The sequence below is a fragment of the Felis catus genome, chromosome D3 (assembly GCF_018350175.1).
Source record: "Felis catus isolate Fca126 chromosome D3, F.catus_Fca126_mat1.0, whole genome shotgun sequence".
In the NCBI taxonomy this organism is placed as follows: Eukaryota; Metazoa; Chordata; class Mammalia; order Carnivora; family Felidae; genus Felis; species Felis catus.
In genome coordinates, this window is record NC_058379.1 from 58,264,676 (window position 1) to 58,291,296 (window position 26,621).

Below are 26,621 nucleotides of genomic sequence, written 5' to 3' on the forward strand. Positions count from 1 at the left end.
TGAATTTTGAAAGATATCACTAAATAGTTTCAATAGAGATTGTACAACTTCTGCTTCCACTTGCAATGTTTGAAAGTACCTATTTTATTACATCTTCAAGAGCATAAGAAAAAGTTTGTTCTTTGCCAGACTGAGATGTGAACATGGTTACTTGTAGTTATAACTAATGTTTCCCTTATGAGTGAAGCTTTATATTTGAAAAATAGGTAGATGGTTGATATTCAGGTGTTTATATTGTTATTATTCTTAACTATACATAAATACTATATACTCTCTTTGGTTAAAAGGTTAAAAAGGGAGATAGAGAGAAAGGGAGAGAGATTGAGAGAGGAAAAAACATAACACATGTGACGGTAAATAGGAAGGTCTTAATGCGGGAAACAATTTGTGCATTCCAGAAATAGAAAGAAGACTACTGTATACTGGAATATACTGATTGAAGCAGAAAGTCATGTGAAATGAGAAAGGTGAAGCAGGCAGGGACAGAACATTCAGGGTCTTGTTGCCTACATTAGTCGGTGTTCTCCATAGAAACAGAACCAATGGGAGATACATAGATGGAGTGAAGGAAGGGGAGGGGAAAGAAGGGAGGGAGGGATGATTATCTTAAGCAATTGGCTTATAAGTTGTGGGGCCTGGAAAGACTGAAATTCTTAGGGCAAGCCAGAAGGCTGGAAATTCAGGGTAAAAGTTGATGTTTGCAGTCTTGACTCTGAAATCCATGGGACAGGCCAACAGTCTAGAAACTCAGGCAGAGTATCTGTTGCAGTCTTAGGGCAGAATTTCTTCTCCTTTGGGAAACCTTAGTCCTTGCTTCTAAGACCTTCAACTAATAGGATGAGGCCCACCTACATTCTGGAGGATAATCTGCTTTACTTAAAGTCAATTGATTGAAAATGTTAATCACATCTAAAAATATTTTCACAGCAACATCTAGAATAGTCGTTGACCAAACAATTGGGCAGCATATCCTAGCCAAGTTGACACATAAAATTAACTGTCACACTGTCCTTGTTAACTGTTTTGTACTTTAAAAATAATTTATTTTTTTAATCACTATTCAGTTGAAGTCTACAGACTCCATTTGGTTGCTTGATCTCTTAAATCTTTTATCTGTAACAGGTTTCCCTTCTTTTGTAAGGTCATTTATTTGCCAAAGTAACTAAGTCATTTGTCTTGTAGAATTTCACACATTCTGGAACATGGATGGTTATATCCTTATGGTGTCATTTACTATGCCTCCATACATTGTATTTCATATGAATTGACAGTCAGGTCTAGAGACTAAATTAGGTTAAAATTTAGTTGTTCTACAGTAAGAATACTTCATAGGTGGTGCTGTGTACTTTCTTCTATAGCAGATAAAGAAGAAAATAATTACTGGTGGTCCTACTTTTCATGATTATAAGATGGATAAGTATGATTAGATGATGTCCTCTTGAACCATCTTTTATAAAGGTCCCTGTCAATCTTCCATTTAAGGTTTTAGCAGCCATTGGTGATTACTGACTAGGGGTTGCAAAATGATTAATGTGCTATTGTTATTCCCTCTTCATTTGTTAGCTGTGATTTTTCTGAAAAGAAGAACTTTCAGGATTTTTTATTAATATTGGAAGATACTAGAACATGTTTGAATGGTAGTTATTCAGTTGAGTGATTCAGCTGATGGTAGTGATTCAGTTGAGAGAGAAGAAGTAATATTGAAGAAGAGAAAGGAGATGATTAAATGATGAAGGTCCCCCCCAAGAAGGTGACAAGGGATGGAACTCCACGCAGATAAGGAACAGTCAGCTTTTGTTAGGAGACATCCACCCCTTTCATTGTAACAGAGGGGAGAAAAAAGTTGAATGCAGATGCACACAAGTTGGTAGTTTGGTGCTCCGAAGAGTAATATAGTTCTCTGTGGCTTATATTTTTTAATGAACTGTACAGAAAGGTCACTAACAAGGATGCTGGGGAAATTGATGGAAGGAAGTACAGGAGCAAAAGTTTTAATTCTGCTTTTATGTTTAATGAGAGCTTAAAAAAAAAAAGTAACTGAAAATTCCTGCAATACCAATGGCTTTGTTGGAGCCTCTGAAACTAAAATTTTTTTCTTAGACATGTTATCTTTCAAAGAGATCCCTCAAAGCTGTCTAATCTCTTTGATGAAAAGATAAATCAATAATTTGTTCCACTTTATTTTTCTGTGTTTTCTCTCTTTCTTCCTGAGATCTCAACTTGATTCTCAACAAAGAAGGATTCTCTTTCCAAATTGGCATATTGGATAATCATGCCCTTTTTTGCTCTGCTCTTATTAACCTGCCATTTGCATGTCTGCTATGGAGATCTCTCTTAAGGAGACAATATAAATCAAGCATGAAGGTAGAATTTGGTCTAAAATTTATGCTTACTGACATGTAAGGACAAAATAGGATTACTGGCATTTCAAATCTAAATACTATGTCTTATACAAATGATGCCTCTTCTGTCTTTCTTATTAGTTAATCCTTGATGTGTATTTGAATCACAATGATACACACTTTTTTAAATTCGATTATTTGCCTCTGAGATCTGTTTCATCCTACACATGTCTTACTTGTCCTTTTTCTCCCCGAGAAACTGTAAGTATGGATTGCATTACATGAATAGCATGCAGCTTTCTTCTTGTAGCTTTAATCTGGATATTTGGGGAAATAAAAGTGTTATTTTCTGGCACCTCCAGAACGCAAATCCTAAGTCTATTTCCAGAACTTTTACTAAACCCTAAGCAAAATAATTAACATTTTCAAGCAAAGTTAAATACCTCCAGTGGCAAAATTGGAACACCATAAGGAAGTAGGATACCTTCTTAAAACATATTATTTTTTTTTTTTGAGAGAGAGAGAGAGGGAGGGAGAGAGGGAGAGAGAACGAGAGGGGGGAGACAGAGAATCTTAAGCAGGCTCCATGCCAAGAGCAAAGCCCCAATCAGGGCTCGATCTCACCACCAGGCTCCATCTCACAACTGACAGATCATGACCTGAGCTGAAACCAGGAGTTGGACACTTAACCAACTGAGCCACCCAGGAACCACTCTTACAGCATGCTTTTGAAAGTAAAGTCAAGATCCTATCAGGGTGCTTCCCCTTCCAACCAAGGTGGAGGAACAGGGATAGGATTTTCCTCCCACTTGAAACAACTAAACACACAAAATATATGAAATAATTGTTTTCAAATATTGTACACCAAGGACATTTATCCCTGAAAGAGGAGAAATAAATGAGCTTATCCTAACAGTTACATTTCTGGACCATAATTCGGGAACCTTGGTGGAGCCCAACACGTTTACTGACTTGAGGAGGCAGCAGATGGAAATCTGAGGGAAGCCAAAGTAGCTAGTGTTTGCAAGGTAGAGTAGGAAACAGGATAGGAGAGAGTTGCAGGCATCTATAGAGTGTCTGAAGTTGCTTAAAGAACTGACATTGGGAGGCGCATCAATAATCGATTTAAAAATAAAGCAAATGATTTCAGGTGGTTTTCCTTTACTCTTAATGAGCTGACTGATGTTACAAATACTGTTTAGTTGAAGTTAGCATCAAGTGCTGACTCAGTGACAGTAACTGAAGAATTACCCTCTGTGAATAGTGTGTGTAAAACAATTACAGGCAACAATATTTTCAAAGAAGTTGAGAAAATACTATTTCAGTACAACCTGAAGCAGAATCTGCTAAGATGTATTACAACTGATGGTGGTAAAATTATGTATGAAGCAGGAAAAGGCTTAATTAACCAAATTTACAAAGCTTAGAAGGTACTTAAAGCTTTTGGTTATTCATTGTGTTACTCAGCAACAGTTACTCTGAGGAAATTGTCATTTATTATTGAACCACTAGTGTCAATGGTAAGCTTCATTTGTTCTCATGGACTTAACCATCATCAGTCCCATGGATTTCTTTTGTCAGACATAAAGAATAAATATCCTGACTTGCTACACAATAGTTCAGTGGCTTAGAAGTGATTTTTGTGAGTTTTCTGAGTTTTGTGGTTTTTTTTTTTTTTTGAGGACTGAGATTGAAATTTTTCCGAATAAGAAATATCCTCTTCAACCTCTATTATTGAACACTGAATCACTTTCAAAATTAGCCTTTGCTACATGTTTGATAATATTTCTTTTCTTTTCTTTTCTTTTTTTTTTTTTTTTTTTGAGAGAGTGTGAGCTGGGGTGAGGGGCAGAGAGAGACAGAGAATCTTAAGCAGACTCCATGCTCAGCACAGAGCTGATACAGGGCTCCATCCGACAACCCTGGGATCATGACCTGAGCCAAAATCAAGAATCAGATGCTTAACCAACTGAGCCACCCAGATGCTCCAACAATATTTCTTAATGAATTCAACCAAAAATTACAAGACAAAACAGATATTTATATACAAACTTACACTATGATAGTAATTTCAGTAATAAGTAACCTTGTTTGAATCACAGGTAATATCAAGTTCTTTTATATACTTCCCATGCTGTCAAAAGTTAAATAAAGAAGTGAGACCTCGGGGCGCCTGGGTGGCTCAGTCAGTTAACCGTCTGACTTCGGCTCAGGTCATGATCTCACGGTCCGTGAGTTCGAGCCCCACGTCGGGCTCTGTGCTGACAGCTCAGAGCCTGGAGCCCGTTTCAGATTCTGTGTCTCCCTCTCTCTCTGCCCCTCCCCTGTTCATGCTCTGTCTCTCTCTGTCTCAAAAATAAATAAACGTTAAAAAAAAATTTAAAAAAAAAGAAGTGAGACCTCTGTTCTCACACAAATTTATGCTGGATATATTTTCTTTAAACATTGTGTGTGTGTGTGTGTGTGTGTGTGTGTGTGTGTGTGTGCGCGCGCGCATGTGTTTTAATGTTTACTTATTTTTGAGAGAGATTAAGCTCTAATGGGGGAGGAGCAGAGAAAGAGGGGGACAGAGTATCCAAAGCAGGCTCTGTGCTGACAGCAGAGAGCATGATGTGGGGCCAAACTAATGAACCATGAGATCATCACCTGAGCCAAAGTTGGATGTTTCACCATCTGAGCTACCCAGGTGCTCCTCTAATGGATATATTTTCTAAGCTTAACCTACAGTTCCAGGAAAATTTTTCTTACTTAGATGCAAATGCAAAGGATATTTTTATATTGTAAAATCCATTTTAATTGTGCAAGTCTGCCTAACCATCAATTGGATTAATTAATCTTCAATGTAATGTAATGCTAAGAAGCAAATATTAAGAATCTAATAGAATTGTATATATTCTCAATTAAACTCACATGCTTATGGATTATTATCACTCTTTAACAATACCTATCTGTATAAAAATACATTTTTATAGATGAAATATATTTTTAAAATTCATTGTAGATCAGCATTACAAGATGAATATTTTCAATTTAGATGATAGAGAATATTAACTTTGAACCCTAATTAAGTGAAATTATCTTTCCAGCATCTGCCCAAAAAGAATTCCATTCTTCTTATCAGTAGACCTGAATTTTAAAAAAAAGTTTACTCAATTACTATTCCATTTAAAATTTTGTCAATAATAAGCATTGTAGAATTTATTTTCTTCCTTGCTATGTAAAAGTACGTTCTCATGGATGTTGCCTCTTGGCCAACAAAGCCTAAAATATGGCCCTTTACAGAAGAACTTTTCTGACCCCTTCCCTTGATAGCAGACCACAGGCTTTGTACTACAGGATTGACCATTGCCCAGGTCCTACACTGTCTACTGGGTAGGATACATGTGGTACTGATCCAAATAGCACTGCAAATACTTTGGAAACTTGACTGACATTATAACAACACTTCACAAAAACCAGGTTGGAACTATGTGCTGAACTAATCCTGGTTGAATGCTTGCTACAACAGAACAAAACAAAATTGAAAATCTCTTTAGAATTTAAATAAAACCCGGAGTCTCATAGCATTCAATATGTCCTGGATACAGTCCGGAATTACTTAGCATATGAAGAACATTGAAAATCTCAACCCACAAGAAAAAAGACAGTCAATAGATGCCAAACCAGAGATGACACAGATGTTGGGTTAATCAACTTTAGAGCATATAACTGTGTTTCATGAAGGAAGGGGAAACTCTCTTCAAATAGAAAGATAAATGTCTCAGCATTGAAATAGAAGATATGAAGAACCAAATGCATATTTTAGCACTGAAAGAGTGAAATACAGTAACTGAAACTTTTAAATCCACTGGATGGGCTCAATAACAGGATAAAAGATGAAAGGAAAGTCAGTAGGCTTGTGGATAAATCAGTAGAATTTATTCAGTCTGGACAATGGAAAGAAAAAAAGATTGAAAAATGTAAACAGAGCCTCATGAGAACACCAGAAAGGGGAGAAAGAACATAAAGTAGAAAAATATTAGAAGAAAATTTCTCACATTTGGTAAAAGACCCAAGAAGACTTAAGAATAAGCTCAGCAAATCCCAAGCAAGAGAAACACTTAAGAAATCCTCTTCCAAACACATCACAATTAGACTTCTGAAAACTAGAAGCTAGAAAAAAATACTGGAAGTTGCCACAGAAATTTGATGTATATTATGTAGGGGAACAACAATTCTAATGAATATGCATCTCTTATCAGAAACCAAGGACATAGAAGGAAAGGCCACAATATTTTTTAAATGCTGATGGAAAGGAACTGTCAACGCAGAACTGCATATCCAGTGAAAATATCTTTGAGGAATTAAGGTGAAGTGAACACATTCTCCAATGAAGGAAAATTGAATTCATCACTAGCAGAGCTTATCTAAGAGAAAAGTTAAAACTCAACAAATGAAGGATTGGAAAAGGATAAATAAAACTGTCCCTATTGACAGGCAAAATGATTGTCTACCATAAAAAAATCTCATGGAGTCTGCAGAAAGTTCCTAGAACTAAATGAGTTTACAAGGGTTGTAGGATAAAAGGCAAAACACAAAATTTATTACTACTTCTGTACACTAACAATAAACAATTAGAACCCAAAATTAATAAAAGTGCCATTTATAGTAGTTCCAAATAATTACAACACTCTACATTTAATATTAATGCACTTCATATATGGTATAAATCCCATACAACAGTATACTTCTACATTCCCCTTCCCTGCCCTGATGCTGTTATTATCGTACATTTAACTCATACATATGTTATGAACTCCACTTTGTGTCCATCCAGATTTCCATCTCGTATCATTTTGAGACTTCTTTACGTATTCTGGATAGAAGTCCTTTGTTAGACATGTGATTTTGAAAATATTCTCTTCTAGTGTAGAACTTGTCTTTTCATTCTCTTAAAATGTCTTTCACAGATAAATGTTTTTAATTTTGAGGAAGTCTAATTTATCAATTTTTTATTTTATTCATTGGGCTCTTGATATCATATCTAAAAATTCTTTGCCTAACTCCAAGCCAAAGTTGTTTTTTCCTACATTTTCTTCTAAAAGTTTTACAGTTGATGTTTCACACTTAGTCTATGATCCATTTAGAGTTAGATTTTTTTTAATATGAAATTTATTGTCAAATTGGTTTTCATACAACACCCAGTGCTCATCCCAACAGGTGCCCTCCTCAATACCCATCACCCACCCACCCCTCCCTCCCACCTCCCATAAACCCTCAGTTTGTTCTCAGTTTTTAGGAGTCTCATATGTTTTGGCTCCCTCCCTCTCTAACCATTTTTTTTCCTTCCCCTCCCCCACGATCTTCTGTTAAGTTTCTCAGGATCCACATAGGAGTGAAAACATGTGGAATCTGTCCTTCTCTGTATGACTTATTTCACTTAGCATAACACTCTCCAGTTCCATCCACATTGCTACAAAAGGCCATATTCCATTCTTTCTCATTGCCACGTAGTATTCCATTGTGTATATAAACCACAATTTCTTTATCCATTCGTCAGTTGATGGCCATTTAGGCTCTTTCCATAATTTAGCTATTGTTGAGAGTGCTGCTATAAACATTCGGCTACACGTGCCTCTATGCATCAGTACTCCTGTATCCCTTGGGTAAATTCCTAGCAGTGCTACTGCTGGGTCATAGGGTAGGTCTATTTTTAATTTTTTGAGGCACCTCCACACTGTTTTCCAGATCAGCTGCACCAACTTGCATTCCCACCAACAGTGCAAGAGGGTTCCCGTTTCTCCACATCCTCTCCAGCATCGATAGTCTCCTGATTTGTTCATTTTGGCCACTCTGACTGGCGTGAGGTGATATCTGAGTGTGGTTTTGATTTGTATTTCCCTGATGAGGAGCGACGTTGAGCATCTTTTCGTGTGCCTGTTGGCCATCCGGATGTCTTCTTTAGAGAAGTGTACATTCGTGTTTTCTGCCCATTTCTTCACTGGGTTGTTTGTTTTTCGGGTGTGGAGTTTGGTGAGCTCTTTATAGATTTTGGATACTAGCCCTTTGTCTGATATGTCATTTGCAAATATCTTTTCCCATTCCGTTGGTTGCCTTTTAGTTTTGTTGGTTGTTTCCTTTGCTGTGCAGAAGCTTTTTATCTTCATAAGGTCCCAGTAGTTCATTTTTGCTTTTAATTCCCTTGCCTTTGGGGATGTGTCAAGTAAGAAATTGCTGCGGCTGAGTTCAGAGAGGTTTCTCCCTGCTTTCTCCTCTAGGGGTTTTGATGGTTTCCTGTCTCACATTCAGGTCCTTTATCCATTTTGAGTTTGTTTTTGTGAATGGTGTAAGAAAGTGGTCTAGTTTCATCCTTCTGCATGTTGCTGTCCAGTTTTCCCGGCACCATTTGTTATAGACACTGTCTTTTTTCCATTGGATATTCTTTCCTGCTTTGTCAAAGATTAGTTGGCCATACTTTTGTGGGTCTAGTTCTGGGGTTTCTATTCTATTCCATTGGTCTATGTGTCTGTTTTTGTGCCAATACCATGCTGTCTTGATGATTACAGCTTTGTAGTAGAGGCTAAAGTCTGGGATTGTGATGCCTCCGGCTTTGGTCTTCTTCTTCAAAATTACTTTGGGTATTTGGGGCCTTTTGTGATTCCATATGAATTTTAGGATTGCTTGTTCTAGCTTCCAGAAGAATGCTGGTGCAATTTTGATTGGGATTGCATTGAATGTGTAGATAGCTTTGGGTAGTACTGACATTTTGACAATATTTATTCTTCCAACCCATGAGCACGGAATGTTTTTCCATTTCTTTATATCTTCTTCAATTTCCTTCATAAGCTTTCTATAGTTTTCAGCATACAAATCTTTTACATCTTTGGTTAGGTTTATTCCTAGGTATTTTATGTTTCTTGGTGCAGTTGTGAATGGGATCAGTTTCTTTATTTGTCTTTCTGTTGCTTCGTTGTTAGTGTATAAGAATGCACCTGATTTCTGTACATTGATTTTGTATCCTGCGACTTTGCTGAATTCATGTATCAGTTCTAGCAGACTTTTGGTGGAGTCTATCGGATTTTCCATGTATAATATCATGTCATCTGCAAAAAGTGAAAGCTTAGCTTCATCTTTGCCAATTTTGATGCTTTGATTTCCTTTTGTTGTCTGATTGCTGATGCTAGCACTTCCAACACTATGTTAAACAACAGCGGTGAGAGTGGACATCCCTGTTGTTCCTGATCTCAGGGAGAAAGCTCTCAGTTTTTCCCCACTGAGGATGATGTTAGCTGTGGGCTTTTCATAAATGGCTTTTATGATGTTTAAGTATGTTCCTTCTATCCCGACTTTCTCGAGGGTTTTTATTAAGAAGTGATGCTGAATTTTGTCAAATGCTTTTTCTGCATTGATTGACAGGATCATATGGTTCTTATCTTTTCCTTTATTAATGTGATGTATCACATTGATTGATTTGTGAATGTTGAACCAGCCCTGCATCCCAGGAATGAATCCCACTTGATCATGGTGAATAATTCTTTTTATATGCTGTTGAATTCGATTTGCTAGTATCTTATTGAGAATTTTTGCATCCATATTCATCAGGGATATTGGCCTGTAGTTCTCTTTTTTTTACTGGGTCTCTGTCTGGTTTAGGAATTAAAGTAATGCTGGCTTCATAAAATGAGTCTGGAAGTTTTCCTTCCCTTTCTATTTTTTGGGATAGCTTGAGAAGGATAGGTATTATCTGTGCTTTAAATGTCTGGTAGAATTCCCCTGGGAAGCCATCTGGTCCTGGGCTCTTTATTTGTTGGGAGATTTTTGATAACTGATTCAATTTCTTCGCTGGTTATGGGTCTGTTCATGCTTTCTATTTCTTCCTGTTTGAGTTTCGAAAGTGTGTGAGTGTTTAGGAATTTGTCCATTTCTTCCGGGTTGTCCAGTTTGTTTGCATATAATTTTTCATAGTATTCCCTGATAATTGCTTGTATTTCTGAGGGATTGGTTGTAATAATTCCATTTTCATTCATGATTTTATCTATTTGGGTCATCTCCCTTTTCTTTTTGAGAAGCCTGGCTAAAGGTTTATCAATTTTCTTTATTTTTTCAAAAAACCAACTCTTGGTTTCATTGATCTGCTCTACAGTTTTTTTCAATTCTATATTGTTTACTTCTGCTCTGATCTTTATTATTTCTCTTCTTCTGCTGGGTTTGGGGCGTCTTTGCTGTTCTGCTTCTAGTTCCTTTAGATGTGCTGTTAGATTTTGTATTTGGGATTTTTCTTGTGTCTTGAGATAGGCCTGGATTGCAATGTATTTTCCTCTCAGGACTGCCTTTGCTGCATCCCAAAGTGTTTGGATTGTTGTATTTTCATTTTCGTTTGTTTCCATATATTTTTTAATTTCTTCTCTAATTGCCTGGTTGACCCCTTTGTTCTTTAGTAGGGTGTTCTTTAACCTCCATGCTTTTGGAGGTTTTCCAGACTTTTTCTTGTGTTTGATTTCAAGCTTCATCGCATTGTGGTCTGAAACTATGCATGGTATGATCTCAATTCTTGTATACTTATGAAGGGCTGTTTTATGACCCCGTATGTGATCTATCTTGGAGAAGGTTCCATGTGCACTTGAGAAGAAAGTATATTCTGTTGCTTTGGGATGCAGAGTTCTAAATATATCTGTCAAGTCCATCTGATCCAGTGTATCATTCAAGGCCTTTGTTTCTTTATTGATCCTGTGTCTAGATGATCTATCCAGTGTTGTAAGTGGAGTATTAAAGTCCCCTGCAATTACTACATTCTTATCAATAAGGTTGCTTACGTTTGTGATTAATTGTTTTATATATTTGGGGGCTCCCGTATTCGGCGCATAGACATTTATAATTGTTAGCTCTTCCTGATGGATAGACCCTGTAATTATTATATAAAGCCTTCTTCATCTCTTGTTACAGCCTTTAATTTAAAGTCTAGTTTGTCTGATATAAGTATGGCTATAGAGTTAGATTTTTTTAAAGACTTTTTGTTTAGAGCAGTTTTAGGTTCATAGTAAAATTAAGAGGAAGATACAGAAATTTTTCATATATCCCCTACCTTCACAGCTGCATAGGCTTCCTCATTATCAACACACCCCACCAGAGAGGTACATTTTATTACAATTGATGAATCTACATTGACACATCATAATCAGCCAAAGTCCATAGTTTACATGGTATACTCATGATGTTTTACATTCTATAAGTTTTGACAGATTTATAATGACACATATCCACCAATTACATTGTCATACAGAGTGTTTGCACTGCCCCCCTGCTAGCCCCCAGCACCAGTGATCTTTTTTTTGTCTCCATAGTTTTGCCTTTTCCAGAATGTCATATGGTTGGAATCATACAGTATGTAGCCTTTCCAGCTTGGCTTCTTTATCTTAGTAATATGTATGTAAGTTCCCTCCATGTATTTCATGGCTTGATTTTTTTTTTTTTAGTGCTGAATAATATTCCATTGTCTTTATGTACCACAGTTCACTTATCCATTCACCTACTGAAAGACATCTTGGTTGCTGTCAAGTTTTGGCTATTATGAATAAAGGAGCTATAAGTATCCATGTACAGGTTTTTGTATAGAAATGTTCTTAACTCTTTTGGGTAAATATCAAGGAGCACAATTACTGGATCATATGGTAAGAATATGCTTAGTCTTGTAAGAAACTGCCAAACTGTTCTCCAAAGTGATACCATTTTGCCTTCCCCCTAGCAATGTATGAAAGCTCCTATGCTCCATATCTCACCAGCATTTAGTGTTTTCAGTGTTCCAGATTTTGGCCATTCTGTTAAGTGTGTTGTGGTATCTTATTATTGTTTTAGTTTGCATTTCCCTGACGACATAAAATGTGGAGCATCTTTTCATATGCTTCTTTTCCATCTGTATTTCTTCACATTAGTAAGGTATCTGATATGGTCTTTGGTCCATTTTTTAACTGGGTTGTTTGTTTTTTTATTATTGGGTTTTTTTTAAATTTTTATTTATTTATTATTTTTGAGAGAGAGGGAGAGACAGCATGAGTGAGGAAGGGGCAGAGAGAGAGGAGACACAGAACTCGAAGCAGCCTTCAGGCTCCAGGCTGTCAGCACAGAGCCTGATGCGGGGCTCTGCAGGATCATGACCTGAGCTGAAGTCAGACACTTAACCAACTGAGCCACCCAGATGCCCCTTTATTATTGGGTTTTAAGTGTACTTTATGTATTTTGGATAATAGTCCTTATCAGATGTGTCCTTTGCAAATATTTTCTCCCAGTCTGTGGCTTGCCTTCTCATTCTCTTGACATTTTCTTTTGCCAAGCTGAAGTTTTTAATTTTAATGAAGTTCATCATATCAATTATTACTTTTATGGATAGTGCCTTTGGTGTTGTATCGAATAAGTAATCACCATACTCAACGTTCTCTGGCTTTTCTCCTGTTTATCTTCAGGGATTTTCTAGTTTTGTATTTTACCTTTAGGTCTGTGGCCCATTTTTATTATTTTATTCTTTTTAATTTTTAAAGATTTATTTATTTATTTTTGAGAGAAAGAAAGTGTGAATGGAAGAGGGGCAGAGAGATAGGGAGAGAAGGAGAATCCCAAGCAGACTCCACATTGTCAGTGCAGGGCCCAACCTAGGGCTTGAACCCACAAACCATGAGATCATGACCTGAGCTGAAGTCAGATGCTTAACCAACTGAGCCACCCAGGCATACCAAGTCTATAGCCCATTTTCAGTTAATTTGTATGAAAGTTGAAAGGTCTGTGTCCAGAATTATTTTCTTAAATATGAATGTCCATTTGTCCCAGACGATGTTTGAACATTTGTTAAAAAGGCTGTCTTTGCTCCAGTATATTGCCTTTTTTCTTTTGTCAAAAGATCAATTGATTTTACTTAATGTGGGTCTAATTCAGGGCTTTCTATTTCGTTCCATTGATCTATCTGTCTGTTATTTTACCAATACCACACTGTCTTGAGTACTGTAGCTTTATAGTAAGTCTTAAAGTCAGGTAGTGTCAGTCCTCTCCAACTTTATTCTTCAATATTGTGTTGGTTATTCTTGATCTTTTTTCTCTCCATATAAGCTTTAGAATCAGTTTGTCAGTATCCACAAAATAACATGCTGGGATTTTCATTGGATTGATTGCATTGAATCTATAGATCATCTGCAAAGAACTGACATCTTGACAATATTGAGTCTTCCTATCCATGAATGTGGAATATCTCTCCATTTACTTAGTTCTTTGATTTTGTTCGTCAGAGTTTTGTAGTTTTCCTCATGTAGATCTTGTATATATTTTTGTTATATTTATAATGAAATATTTCACTTAGAGGGATGCTGGAATAAATAGTATTGTATTTTTTTATTTCAAATTGTACTCATTCATTACAGTATATAGTGATTGACTTTTGTATATGAACCTTGTATCCTGTAACCTTGGCTGTAATCACTTATGAGTTCCAGGAGTTTTTGTTGATTCTTTTGGATTCTCTACATAGACAGTCATGTCATCGGTGAACAAAAACAGTTTTATTTCCTTATTCCCACCTTTTATTTCCTCTTTCTGTCTTATTACAGTAGCTAGGTTTGTCAGTATGAAGTGGTGAGAAAATATCCATGTGTCATACCTGCAAGTTTCTCAACTTATTAAGTATAGCATGATGGTAGCTTTGGGTTTTTTGTAGATATTCTTTATCATTTGAAGAAGTTCCCTTTATTCCTAGTTTACTGAGAATTTTTATCATTAATGGGTTATTGATATGATCATGTGTTTTTCTTTTTCAGCCTGTGGATGTGATAGATTACATTAATTGATTTTTCTAATGTTGAATCAACCTTGCATATCTGGGATAAATACCAATTGGTTGAGGATTTTTGCATCTATGTTTATGAAAGATATTGGTCTGTAGTTTTCTTGTAGTTTCTTTGTCTGGTTTTGGTGTTAGGGTAATGCTGGCCTCATAAAATGTGTTAGGAATAATTCCCTCTCGTTCCATCTTCTGAAAGAGATTATAGAGAATTGGTCTAATTTATTCCTTAAATGTTGGTGGAATTCACCAGTGCACCTCTCTGGGCCTTGAGCTTTCTGTTTTGTAACATTATTAATTATCAATTCAATTTCTTTAGTAGATATAGGCCTATTCAGATTATCTATTTCTTCTTGTGTGATTTTTGGCCGTTGTGTCTTTCAAGGAGTTGGTTCATTTCATCTGCGTTATCACATTTGTGGCAATAGCTGTTCATAGTATTTTTCAATTATCCTTTCAATGTTCATGGGCTCTTTGGTGACATCTCCTCTTTTATTTCTGATATTAGTAATATCTGTCATATCTCTCTGTTTTTTTTTTCTTAGTTAGCCTGGCTAAGAGCTTATCAATTTTATTATTGATCTTTTCAAAGAACTAGCTTTTGGTTTCATTGATTCTCTATTGATTTCTTATTTTCATTACATTGGTTTCTGCTCTTATTGTTTATTTTCTTCTTACTGTAGATTTAATCTGCTTTCTTCTAGTTTCATAAGGTGGATACTCAGGTGACTGATTTTACATTTCTTTTTTTCTGATATATGCATTTATTGCTATAAATTTCCCTCTAAGCACTAATTTTGCTGTATCTCACAAACTTTCTTAAGTTGTATTTTCATTTTTCTTTAGTTAAAAATATTTTTTAGTTTATCTTTAGATTTATTCCTTGCTTCATGTATTATTTAGAAGTAATGTTGTTTAATCTCCATGTACTTTGGGATTTCCCAAGTATCTTTCCATTTTTGATTTGTAACTTAATTCCCCTATGAAGTAAGAGTAGACATTCTATTCTTTTCAATCAGTATGATTTATATTCTTTTCAATTTGTTAAGGTGTGTGTTACAGCCCCAAATGTGACCTATCTAGTGAATGTAAAGTTAATTTTTATATAAACTATGAGGTTTATACTGAAATAATTCTGCTTCTTCTCTTTCTTCTCCTTCTCCTTCCTCTCCTTCTTCTCCTCCTTCTTCTTCTCCTCCTTCTCCTTCTTTCTCTCCTTCCTCTCCCCCTTTTCTTCTTCCTCTTCTCCTTCCTCTCCTTCCTCTTCTTCCTCTTCTTCCTCTTCTTCCTCTTCTCCTTCCTCTTCTTCCACTCCTCTCCTTCCTCTCCTTCTTCTTCTCTTTCCTCTCCTCCTTCTCCTCCTCCTTCTTCCTCCTCTCCCCCTTCCTCCTTCACCTCCTCCTCCTGTTCTTCTTTTCCTCTTCCACCTCTTTTTCTCCACTTCCTCCTCTCTTCCTCCTCCTCCTCCTCCTCCTCCTCTTTCTTCATATGGGTGTCCAATTATTGCAACATTATTTGTTGAAAAGATTATATTTCTCTACTGAATTGGCTTAACACATCTTTAAAAACCTCAATTGCTAACGTTTGTGTTGGTATATTTCTGGACTCTTATTTTTTCTATTGATCTGTGTCTATCTATTCTTTATTGACACCACATTGTTTGATTAATATAGCTTTACAGTAAGTCTTAAAACCATGTTATGTGAGCCTTCCAACTTTGTTTTCTTCTTCATAATTGTTGTGGCTGTTCTAGTTCCTTTTCCTTCTCATATAAGAAACTGAGTCTTAAGCTCGGAGCCTGGATCCTGTTTCAGATTCTGGGTCTCCCTCTCTCTCTCTGCCCTTCCCCTGCTTGCTCTTTGTCTCTCTCTCAAAAAAGAAATAAACATTTCAAAATTTTTTTTTAAAAAAGAAACTGAGCCTTAGATGAAAAAGTAAAGATTACAGAAAAATATAAATTATAACATGAGTAAGAGATTTTACTCTGTTAGCTGTGTCTTTTAATGTGTTATATTAAAATTGTTCTTTATTGCCTCCATACACTCATTGACTTTCTGGTAAATTCTTTAAGCTCCTTTCAAGGTACACTGACTTTGTATAGTATTCATTCTACAGCTTATTAGCACCTTAAGAAGAAATATGTTAAATTAGAGTTAATAAAGTCCTGTTATGATAGCACCTCTGTTGATTGGAGAGCAAGACACAGGTTCTGAGTAGTACCCTCAATCCAATGTCTGCACACATCTGAATTTCTCTCTATCAATATGAGTAGTTCTTCTATAAGATCTGCAGTTTCCTAGGCAGGTTCAAGACCACCCTTTTATTCTAACTAGCCTTTTTGCTGATGTTCGACAAGTGATTGCGAAGCACTTATAAAATACGTCATATCTTCTGTAAGTGCTTTAGAAATCTGAATGGCAGCCTAGGTTTGCTTTAGCAATTAAAGAACTTTTGAGAAAAGCTATTTAGGATTCCTGAGAAGACCTATGTGAGGACTCCTGAGAAGACCTATGTGAGGACTCCTGGCCCAGTATGGTAATTGGTTATCCTTCTACTTTCTTTATAAAGCCATTCTTTCTTGAAATGGTACCATTACTTTTCTTCCTTCCAGGTAAGGATAATATATAGGGATATAAAGAACCATAAGAAAGACTATAAACACGGGTGCCTGGGTGGGTCAGTCATTTACACTTCTGGCTTCGGCTCAGGTCGTGATCTTGTATTTATTGAGCTCAAGCCCTGCATTGGGCTCTGTGCTGACAGCTCAGAGCCTGGAGCCTGCTTCAGGGATTCTGTATCTCCCTCTCTCTCTGCCCCTCCCCCCTCACGCTTTGTCTCTCTCTCTCTCTCTCTAAAATAAACATTGAAAAAAAAATTTTAAAGAAAGACTATAAACAAATGTTCTCTATAAATACAGATTTTTTAAACCCTAAAATAATTGTGATGAATCTAATTTAATAGTACATGTAAAGAATAATACTATATAACCAAGTAGAATATATTCTAGGAACTAGAATGTGGTTTCTATTTTGGAAGCCAAAAACAGAATATTGCTTAACAATATATCAAAGAAGAAAAAGTTTATTATCACCTCAATATATACTGAAAAGTTACTAAGTAAAATTAGTTTTTCATTCTTGAATTTAGTAAGCCAAAAGAGGAAATACCTAACATAATAAAGAATATCTGGATGGCAGATACTTAATTGTGAAACAATAGATAATTCCTGTTGGATCAGCATTATACAAAGGTGCCTATAAAACCAACAGTTTTAGGGGCCCTTGGGTGACTCAGTCGGTTAAGTATCCAACTCTTGGCTGCGGCTTAGGTCATGATCTCACAGTTCATGATTTTGAGCCCTGCATCTGGCTCTGTGCTAACAGCATGGAGCCTGCTTGGGATTCTCTGTCTCCCACTCTCTCTGCCCTTCCCCCACTTGCACTCACTCTCTCGTAAATAAATAAACATTTTTAAAAGTCTTTAAAAAAAACCCTATAGTTGTAGCATTTCCCTAAAAGTGTTAGCCAGTACAATAATATAAGAATAAATAATGCAAATAATAGAAAACTCGTAAACCCTGTCATTATTTCTATTCAATATAATTGCTCACCAGTAAAACCCATAAGAAATCAACTGAAGCAATAACCTAAGGAAATTGAGAGAGTTCAATAATGTACAAAACTTAATTACTATAAATCTCCATACCAGCATATTTATAATTTTTTAAGTTTATTTATTTATTTTGAGAGTGAAAGAGAGAGAGAGAGAGAGCATGTGCACATGGACACATGAGTGGAGAAGGGGTAGAAAGAGAGGGAGACAGAGAATCCCAAGCAGGCTCCATGCTGTCAGTGCAGAGCCTGACACAAGGGTCAGACCCACAAACCATGAGATCCTGACCTGAGCCTAAGCCAAGAAGTGGATGCTCAACCAACTGAGCCACCCAGGTGCCCCAGCATTAGCTATTTTAAAAAATATTAGGGAATTCCTGATAATAAACCTAAAAGAAATTTGTGTAACCTCTCTGAAAATGTATTTCCTAGCTAATTAATTGCAAAATAATATTTATCTTTTCTATTTCTTGAGATACCAATAAGATGACAGTATGTAAATGTTTTTAAAGGTATAAAGTCACAAAAATAAGTGCAATAGAGAAGTCATCAATATATCAGAGATTTATGTACACTTTTGGAAAATGGAAAATGAATGGAGGATTAATAACTTACTAAATAGAATAGAAGAAGCTACCACATAGAAAGCACTGACAAAGGTATTCACACAAAAAGAGATTGATGTCAGAACTTTGGAAAGGTTTGGCAATTAGAAGCAATGTGCACAATGGAAAATAGTGATTTGAGGTGGGACTAAAAATATTATGGAATGGACATTTGAAGTAATAATTTAAAAACCCAGTACCTCTGCCACAGTACCATCCATATATGGAATATTAGTCCCAAAGAGAAGACTGGAGATTAACTATGGAGAGATTCAACAGAGAAGAGACATTAAGGAATGTCATACTTTGGAAGGTGAGATGGCAGAAAGGGCTGAAAATAGGATAGATTCAAAGTCTACAAATGGGAAAGTTGGCTCCCTGCCCCAGAAGTATACCACACATCCTTCCCATGTAGAATATTGGAAGATTCTTCTCTGAAGAAGCTTTATAATCCCAGAAAAAAAAGACCTCCACATACTGATGGGAGTGGGATTGCAAACTCTACATTTAACCTTTTAAAGAACTGCCATACTGCTTTCCAAAAAGGTTAAATGTAGAGTTTGCAATCCCACTCCTATTTATCTACCTAAGACAAATGAAAACATATGTCCATGCTAAAATTTGCACATTTTACATATGCTAAATGAAAAAGACAGTCACAAAAGACCGTGTATTGTATGATTTTATTTATATGAAATGTCCAGGTAAATTTATGGAAATAGATAGTGGTTGTCTAGGGCTGGGAGAAGGGGTAGAAATAGAAAGTGACTGCTAATAGGTATAGGGTTTCTTTGGCAGGGGCAATGAAAATGTTTTCAAATTAAATTATAATAGTTGCCTATTTCTTAATAAACTAAAAACCACTGAGGTGTATGCTTTAAATACGTGTAACTTCTGCATGTATTTTTTATTTCAATAAAACAGTTTAAAGTTTATAAAGAAGTGATCAGCCACATTGAATGCTGCAGAGACATTATGTAAAATAAGGGCTACAAAAATTCCATTTGATTTAACAATACGGAGGTCTTTGATGAATTTGGCAATTTCAATTTTAGCGGTGTGGTAGAAGATGAAAGCCAGATTGTAATAAATTGAGAAATGGTTTGGTTATGAAAGGAGAGATCTTCTTAAGCACTCTTGATTAACCAGTAAGCAGGAAAAGATTGAAGGTTCTAGAGTGGATAGTCAATACAAAAACGTTCCTAAGAAACATAAATGGAGTGGTTAGTCTTATCTAAAAGAAGGATCACTTCCTTCAGTGTGAAAGGAAGAAATGATGAGTGCTGAAACACTTGTAAACTTGATAGAGTAAAGACAATTTCTCTTTAATGACCTCTGTTTTCTCTGAAATGGGAAGCGAGGCCATCTGTTTAAGAAACTAGTGAGAAGGGGGGAAATGAGAACAAAACAACTGATGAGAGAAATACAGTAGCTTTGTCAGAAAATGTTTAGCACCTACATAAGATTAGTGACTGTGAATTTATATTGGATCTGCTCTTTGCTTTTTTCTCTGAACATTGTTTTATTTACACTAAGTTGCCCAGCTATTAACTCATAGAAAAGGCAGACATTCATGCACTGTTGTGCTTTTGCCAGGTTTAGGGGAGAGGACAGAAAGACAGTGGACACATTATTAAGAGCATTGTTAAATAAGTGATTGGAATGCCGGACCATGAAATTGAAGTTGAATAAGAGATAAAGGGCTGGGAAGAAAGTATGCTGTTAATGGTCCCACCAGGACAGAGAATTTTAGTGATCTTGTTCACCACTTTAATCTTCATTCTTAGAACAAAAATTGTTTGAATTAATGGTCTGATGAGATCAATGGGCAGAGACAGTGGAAGTAGTTGAAAAAGTAAGCTTGTGGTTAAGATGTGGGCATCAGGAAGTAGTAGGATGTTTGAATTACCGAATTCAGAAAAGATGCCATGTTAGTTGATGGCAAGTTACAGGATATGAAGAGTTGGGCTTGCTGAGAGAGTCTTTGACCTGAGATATCAAAGAACCAAGAAGTCAGAGTGTTGGTCCAATGTCATCCATGTGATGTTGACATTAGCAGGAATGATGGTAAGAGGTGAATTGAAAGAAAAGACTGATCCAAGCGTTAACATCTTCAGTGGCTGAGATTGAGTGGGTAAATAGATGATATAGATGAAGAAAGGTTGAGAGTGGTAGAGCAGATGACAGGATACTCAGAGCAATAGGAACTTAATGTACTGGGGGAATAGTGATCAAAAAACAATAATGGAAGCAGTGATGATTCCAGTACTGCCCTTTGACCATGAAATACATAGGGTATGTTGAGTGTAAACAATGCCCACTGAGAAGAATGGAGGGAAAGCATTGACCTCAGCAAGAGAGCCAGGTTTCAGTTAAAATAAAAGTTGAAGGAGGTTCTCTAAGAAGAGTACCAAATATAGCCAAGTATATCATGAAGCAAAAGCTCCAGAAGTGTTGAAGGCCATAGGAAGGGGTGGGAAGAAAGAGATAAAATATAGAATATAATAAAGGTAGCAGTAGTTTGCTAACCTATGATGGATTGGAGTGGGGAATACCTTTGGGCATTGATCAATTGAGAGAAGGAATAAGAAACATAGTTGATTTCATCTCAAAAAACCTTGCACCTAACCGAAGTGCTCTTCGTTAAAAATAATGTTGTAAAAAAATTAGTATGGAAAAAAATGTGCCAGTATACCAAATGAAAAAGTAGTTTACACAAACCATATGTGTAGTAACCTTTTTTGTAAGATGAGAAGAAGAGTATGTGGGTGGGTAATACTTTTGAGAATGTTTGAAATATATGGTGATTTTTTAAAAGACTAGCTGTCAAAAAAATGCCTATGGAGGAAGGCACTAAGATTTAAAATTTAAGCCACCGGCCCATTTATTTTTTTTTTCCAACAATATTTAACACCTACCTACCTTGTGTCAGATACCATTCTTGACACTGGAGATAATATCAGTTAACACAATAATGACCCTACCCTCACAGAGCCCATGACTGGTGAAAGAGATAAACAATAAATCATGTATTTTAAGTAGTATTGAGTGATATAAAGAAAATAAAACACCATAATGAGATAAAGTGACCATGGTATGATGGCTATTTCAGATAGAGCGTTTAGGGAAGGGCTCTTTGAAGACGTGACATTAATGAATAGAGTGGGCAAGCGAGATCTGACAGCAGAGCATCCTAAGCGGGGGATACAGCACATGCTCAGGCCCAGAGGTAGCTGGATTGATGGAGAGGACCAGGATTTAAAGAAAAAGAAATGAATTCTGTTTAGGATAATTTGACATGCCAATCAGGCAGCGGTTGGGCGTGTGAGTCTGGGACTCGAGAACAAGCTTCATGTTGGAGCTATACATTTAGGAGTTGTTGACATATGGATATTAAAAGTCATACGAATGAGTGGAACTACCTAAGATATGACAACTAAGGATTGAGCCCTGGGACATGCCATCATTTAAAAGGCAAGAGAAGAGGAGAGTAATCAGGAGAGGTCTGAAATCACAAAAGATGAAAACCGGTAATGCGAGGGAAAAGCTCCAGAGGCTGCATCCTCCCCTGGGCTTTGTCTCCGTATCCCGCTAGGTCAGGAGGCAGCCAACACTGGAACGAGAGTTCTAGAGGGACACAATTAATGCCGGTACAGCCAAGTTCAAATTGCTTCCTGGATGGGAGTGGCAGAATAAACCAAATAAGCCTTCTCACCTTATCGCCTCTCCATAAGGAAGCTAGTTAAGTCGGCCTGTGTGCCAGGGTAACTCCTGACTACCAACTCGGTGAGGTACAGAGGCAAGAGAGGCCCACATCGTCAATGCCTATGGCTAAAAATAGAGTCTGAGTTTTTCGAGGGATGGTATTTTATGGATGTGAATTAGTTACTTATCCATTTAAATTAACTGCATACCAAACCCCCATCAGGGCCAGGCCAAACTAATCAACTTTTTAATCTCCTGTCATATGTCACCTCAGCACACTTAAGACCCACTGCTCACAGAACACAGTTTGATAACTAAACAGTGCTCTTTGCTGTATTTAGTGTAAAATGCTGTAGGAATTCATTTTGTGTTTTGCTTTACTGCTATATAATTCTGGTATAAAATTGAGTGATTTCTCAAGCTGTGGTATTTAAAACGATCTTTATTAATTTGTTGCTTTTTAATCTGCAAATTATGCGGTCTTTCCTGATGGAAAAAGTACTGTTAAAAACACTTGTTGAATGAAATTAGCTATGAGGTGCCACTGAAATCCGAGGCCCTTGTCTACCACAGCCTTTCTGATTTCTCTGCCACAGTGTAATCCGTGATTAGTATGGCTTCTAGAGAAACGGAGTCTATATGATAACAGCAGAACCATGAAGATAAGCATTTATACTTTAGGGTAAATTAAATTATTGGCAAAAAGATAGCCCAGCTGATTAGAAATGTGGATATGTTCACACTGAGTTACAACTAATCATACTATACTTTTCAAATAAAATGTAATTGGAAACAGCAACCATTTTCTTCACTTTTCCTTTAGTTATACATCTTCTTTATCTTGGCAGAGAGACTAAAGAACACAAGTCTAGGAAGTCAAGTTGCCTGGATTAAAAACCCTTTGGCTCTGCCACTCACTTGCTGTGTGACCCTAATCAGTTCACATATAGCTCTCTGGACCTCAGTTTCCTCATCAGTAAAATAAGAGAATTATTCCAAATGATGTCTAAGACCCAGTCCTCCATGACTAAGCATTATTAGTGTTCGCCAATATCCAGTTCCCCTCCCCTTCTGGAGCCACATGACTAGTTCTGGCCAATCATATATAAGGATAAGTGTTTGCCATTTCCCGGCTATAGCAACCTATATACAATTCTTCAGCTTCCCTGCCTGCCAAGACAATAGGGAAGCTTCCGTGTTCCAGGTGGTGCAGCCAGAAGATAGTGAACCCGCTCTCTGCCTGGACCTCCTTTAAGCATATGGCATAAGCATAAAATAGATTTGAGTCATATTAAGCCATTGGAGTTTTGAGGCTAATTTGTCCTGGTGCATAACCTAACTTATCCTAACACATCAGATCTAACTTTCTATGGTTTTGTGGGTCACTCTTTCCATGTTCTAGAGATTTTTTTTTACTCTATTATATGTGGATAAGAGTACTATGAAGGAATTTGAAGCCCACAACTTTTTTTCAAATGGTTAAATAAGTTGGTATCTATTAAATCAGTCTTTAAACACAAATCCCTATCATTACTCTCTGTTTCAGCTGTTTCTCTGAAAGATTGATTTCTGACACACTTTCTGATTCCCAATTATTTTGGCTCTAATTTTTTAATGGAGAAAGTAGCTGGTTTATTTCCTCATTCAGAGTATCTCTCCCTAGCTGTTTTAAGCATGAAATTGTATAGAAAAGTACAGCTTTCCATTGTTTCTAACTTTTAAAAAAAGTCTTGGCAGTCCGTATAAAGAGATGAATGTTACCATTGCCAGGTGTCTCCAAGGAAGATTCAAACAAAGCCCGTGCCTTGAGCATGAAGTAGATCTGTCTTTATGATAAACTTTCTTGGAAGCAGTACCCAACTCATTGGCTTACACTTTAAGATGTTTTGGTTGAACACAGAAACCACTGTGTTGAATGACAGATATAATTGTATTGAACAGTGTCTTAATGCTGTGAGAATAAAAACTGCAAAAAAAAAAAAATCTGCTAAAAGGAATTTCAGTTTACAGTTTTTCATATCATAGAAAATGATGACATTTCCATGCATGAAATATAATCTGATTTTGCCTGGGACTTGAGGGCAGGGCTAGGTACATAACTTATGAAACCAACGCGAAGTGAAAATGTGGGGTCCGTTGTTCAGAAAGTAGGATGAAAATGTGCAGTTAAAGGTCCTAAAATGCAAAGCTTTTTCTTTTAAGAAGAAACGTATAAAGCATAACCAGTGATGGTGATACGTGAGTAATAACATACACCTGCAGATAGCAAAGAAATGTACATTTTTGTGGTCATAATTTTATATAACAAATAATAATACTTTGTTAATGTGATAACTTGACTGATCCTAAGATTTTTCTGGCTGGCTTTTCTTTAAATTCATTTATTAGATCATCAAAATTGATTCATTTAGCAAGTTTATTTTAAATGATACAATTAAAAGCAAATCAGTCACTCTCGGCAAATGAAATAGCGCACATAATTTCTGGCAATTTTTAATTTTGAGAAGAATATTTCTGCTGATACTACTGACACTGGAAGTGTTAGGGATATATTAAAGGCTCTGACAAAACTGGGATAGATTTCTGATAAATGATTTAAAAATATAAATTTCAGTATCTCTTGAGCTGATGACACAGAGCAATTTTTCTAAAAAGATTCGATTCTTTATACACATTAGCTTTATGTGTGTCAGAAAATCTAATTTTAAGTATAAGTTTGTACTGTGTTGTTTTTCCCTGGCTTTTCCTATAACTTGTAGAGGTCATACAAGAAACCAAAAGTCACTTAATGATTTGTATATAATTCTAAACTCCTACTTTTGCTTTCTATTGCTGTATCTTTCATGATGTAGGAAAATTAATTTTAAAACTGGCCTCCTCACTAGTTCATTTGAAGCTGCATGTGAAAATAGTGTTCTTTTCCATCAGATGCGACAGTCTTTAACATTTAATTGCTATTTCTGAACCTGTGGATATTTGCTTTGCAATGATGCAGCAGTTTTTAAGACCAGATTCTAAACTCCTCAAAGAATTCTGATATTTCTTCAATATGCTTTATTGCAATGTCCATGTATATACTTTTATTTTATAATAATTTACTAATGTGTTATTGCCTAAACACCACCATTCCCATCTCCACGCTCAGGCCAGAGAGCTAATGTTTCGCCTTGGGGACAGGATCTGGGGAAAGACAGGCAAGCCAGCCTCTCACTGCTGCTGCCGCTGCTTGCCTTCACCATAACCATAACCAATCTGGGCCCAGGTCCTAGCCCAGCCACACCCCTGGCGCCCTGCAGTGCCCCAGGCTGCTTCTGGTATGAATGTGCCCACCAGGAAGGCAGGCCAGCTGTTTGGCATAGGCACTGCCCATTGCCTACTGTGCCTGTGGGTCCAAACCCACATATGCATACCCAGCACATCTCCTCTGCTAACACACCTGCTCCCTGGTCTCATCAGACTTCAAAAACACAAGGTCAAAGATAAAATCAAGAGTTTCAAGACCACAACAGAAGAGCGTTAAGCCAAGTCCAGGGCCCTGTGCAGATGCACAGGTCACACATGCCCTGCTTGAGGCTTCATGACGTATCTGTAGAAATTACTTACCCCTCATATGAATGAATGTGGAGGCAGATACATTTATGCCTTTGACGTTCCATACTGGACATACATACAAATAGGCCATGGATGAGGATACATATTATTGGCCACCACTAGTTTCTCTGCCTCTATGCTGCCCTAAGCTTACCTTTGTTTTGTTTTGTTTTATTTTTATTTAGAGAGAGAGAGTGTGCGCACATGAGCAGGAGAGGGGCAGAGAGAGAGGAAAAGAGAATCCCAAGCAGGTTCCTAGCTGTCGGCATAGAGCCTGATGCGGGGCTCAATCTCATATACCGTGAGATCAAGACCTGAGCCAAAATCAAGAGTCAGACACTTAACCGACTGAATCATCCAGGTGCCCCTAAACTTACCCTTTCTGATGAAAATGCTAGACACCAAGGCAGACTTTCTTTGGAGGGGGCTCTTTATAGATTCACATGAGAGTGTCTTTTCCCAAGGTTCTAAAGAGAGTGGGAGTAAGATAGCAGGAAGGGAACTAGTATTTACTGAGTACTTATTATGTTATTTTATACCAACCGATTAATTTAATTAATCAGTTCTGTTAGCCTTTTATGCATGAGAAACTGAACTGAGAGGTTGAAGAACTTTCCCAAGATCATACAGCCTGCAAATGGTAGAGCAGAGATCTAAACCAGGTCTGGCTGGCTGCAAAGACTTTGAGAGGCAGCTTTAGTGTCCTGGATGTGAGCACTGGAGACAAACTACCTGGGTCCAAATCCTGACTTGGTCATATAATGGCTTCATGTTGGATGAGTTACTTTCTGAGCCTCAGTTTCCTTGTGTATATACTGGAGATCAGACTAGTATAATACCTACTTCACTGGGTTGTTTAGAGGGTTAAGTGAAGGTTGAATATATATAAAGCGTTAAGAACAGTGCCTGACACTTAGTAAGCTTGCAATAAATGTTACTATGTCTGTCATTACTATTGTCAAATTCCTTT

The 26,621-nt window shown here is 36.8% G+C and overlaps 1 protein-coding gene across 14 annotated transcripts in view; it reads left to right on the top strand.

The window, feature by feature from the left end:
* Positions 1 to 26,621, top strand: part of KIAA1328 (protein hinderin) — a 356,080-nt gene that overhangs the window by 308,883 nt on the left and 20,576 nt on the right. The gene's annotated exons all lie outside the window — the stretch shown is intronic.